A 2,724-nucleotide genomic window follows, 5' to 3' on the forward strand; every position below is an offset into this window, starting at 1 on the left:
AAAAGAGACACTGCAGACATGTCTTGTTCCTTTGGCCATGTGAGGTTATGGTGGGAAGATTGCTGTTCATGAGGAAGTGGGTCCTCACCGGACACTGAATCTACGGGGGCCATGTTCTCAGACTTCCAGCCTCTAAAACTGGGAGGAATAAGTTTCTATTGTTTTTAGGCCTTTGGTATTTTGTTATTGTGGGGCTTCCCAGATGGCTCAGTGGTAAGGAATCTGCCTGCAATGCAGGAGGCACGGGTTCGATCCCTGGGTTGGGAAGATCCCCTGGAGGAGGGCATGGCAACATACTCCGGTATTTTTGCCTGAGAAATCTCATGGACAGAGGAGCCTGGTAGGCTACAGTCTATGGGGTCACAAAGAGTCAAATGACTTAGCAGGTAAAGAACAATTTTGTAATTACAGCCTGAACAGACGAAGACAGATGGTGACAGCCTTGTCCACTTACCTTGGTTTGTACTACAGATGTGATCATTATTCCACATGTGCCTTGACCTCAAATGGTTTGGGAAGCCTTGTCCTTCACAACCTGTCCCTGACTTTCCTGCCAAATTTCCTTCAGCTGTCTTTTCACACACGGGATCTGTTTCTTGTTTCTTGTCCATTTGCCATGTTTCCTAAGCTACACACTTTTGCTCACATGGTTCTTTCTGCCTGGAAGTCCAGCCTGATCCTTTCTGCCACTTCTGTGTAGCCTGCAAATTCTTGAAAAAAATAACCCATAAGTGACCTCTTTCATAAAGGATTCCCTGCATTCATCGTCCTTTGACCTGCAATAGTGTTTTATCTTTTTTATGGCGTTTGTCATCTGTTTTATCACTTAGTAGTGAAAGGACCTAGAGCTGGGTCTGGCGCATAGTAGGGCTCAGGAGGCCAACTGGCCAGCCTGCCTGCCTTCCCTGCTCTATTTGTGAGATTTTAGGAAAATTACTTAAATCATTGATTCTTAAACATAGCTGCACATCAGATGACCTGAGGAGGTTTTGTTTAATAACCTGATGTCCAGGCCATACTGCAAGTCAATGAAACTAGAACCTCTAGAGGATGGTTTCCAGCATCAGAGTTCCCCAGGTGACTCCAATATGCAGCCAGGGTCCAGAGCCACTGCTTTGAACAAACAGAGCCTCATTTCTTCATTCCGAAAATTATATGCAATGTTTGCAACACTTTGGCATAATGCCTGGTGCATACTGAGTAGGCAGTAACTGTTAATTATTGCTTTTTATCCCAGCTTTTCATTTCTTGGCCAAAAGTGCCTTGCACATAGTAGGTATGGAAATAAATGCTGGTGGAATAAATGATTGCTCTTTGGGAAGGCCTCTGGGAAACGCCCAGCAGGTTGTTGCAGAGAGCTGGCCTTAATGTGGAACTAAAGGTTGTATCTGGAGCAGAGACGTGGAGGTGTGGTCGTTCCTGGGTGCAGGCAATGGGGGAGAAGTGGAGGGGGATGGGTACAATAATAAAACCAACTACAAGTCTATCTCCTTTTTATGATCATCTCCCACTGGAAATTCTTAACAGTACCGGTGATAAAATGCTTCTTGCTGGGGTAGACTTCTCCCATTACCCTGCCCTCTCTGCCTTATCTTTTCACTACTGGCTCCAAGCCTAATGAGCTAAATGGCTGGAGAAAGAAACAAGGAAACTGTAAAATATATTTATAAATTAAGTCACATAAAGCTAGACTAAGTAATTAAACTGTGGACCCATAATTAAATACTTGCATAGCATTTGGGCCCTGAGATTCTTCCTGCCGTAATGGTTGGCAGTCTGCAAGGTGGGCTGATGACTCATATGAGGTCCTGAGGCCAAGTGGTGCCAAGGTCACTGTCTGAGGAGAAGGATCCTTGAGGGACAGTTGTCAAGAGGATGTGGTCAAGGGAACAGACAAGAGATTTTCAGGATAAAAGGTGAGGAGCGGAAAGCCTCAGACCCTCTGGAGCATGTGAGAAGTGGTAGTAGCATCCTAGATTAGTGAATGATGGCCCAGCAGGAAGGAGTGGGGGTCTTCCCATTGCTGGCTCTAGCCCACCTTTCACTTTTCACTTCCTACCCTCCCCTTCGCATACCCACCTAGAGCCACAGACGTCAATATGCCTTCTTGGAGCAGTCTCCTTTTCACGTCTCTCTACCCTTGCCTGTGATGTTGCCTGTGTACCTTTCCCTTCTCCATTAAAAAAAAGATTAATGAAAAAGAAATGGAATGCTCTATGAATTTGTGTGTCATCCTTGCGCAGGGGCCATGCTAATCTCTACATCATTCCAATTTTAGTATATGTGTTTCCCACATGAGCACCCTTCTCCATCCTTCACCAGGCCACTTAGTCCTTCAAGAGTTAGCTCCAAGGTACCTATGGAGCCTTTTCCTGAATCATTTAGGCAGTGGGAAGTCTACCTCTGGGAAGCCCAGGTGGCTCAATGGTAAAGAATTCACCTGCCAATGCTGGCAATGCAGGAAATGCGGGTTCAATCCCTGGGTTGGGAAGATCCCCTGGAGAAGGAAAACGGCAACCCACTCCAGTATTCTTGCCTAGAGAATCCCATGGACAGAGGAGTCTGGCAGGCTACAGTCCACGGGGTCACAAAGTTGGACACAACTGAGCAACAGCGCATGAGAAGTCTTCCTCTGGGCCACACAGTGACCTTATGGGATAACGGTTCTCTGCTGAGTCTCTCCCCATTAAGGTCCTGAGTAGCAGAGTCCCTGTTCAAAGCTCC

At 46.4% G+C, this 2,724-nt stretch overlaps 1 non-coding gene across 1 annotated transcript; it reads right to left on the reverse strand.

The window, feature by feature from the left end:
* Positions 1–2,197: 2,197 nt before the first annotated feature.
* Positions 2,198–2,302, reverse strand: LOC112579778. Its single transcript, XR_003104111.1, has one exon. It is a non-coding gene; the product is annotated as a U6 spliceosomal RNA (small nuclear RNA).
* Between the last annotated feature and the right edge of the window lie 422 nt (positions 2,303–2,724).

Source organism: Bubalus bubalis, chromosome 16, assembly GCF_019923935.1.
Source record: "Bubalus bubalis isolate 160015118507 breed Murrah chromosome 16, NDDB_SH_1, whole genome shotgun sequence".
In the NCBI taxonomy this organism is placed as follows: domain Eukaryota; kingdom Metazoa; phylum Chordata; class Mammalia; order Artiodactyla; family Bovidae; genus Bubalus; species Bubalus bubalis.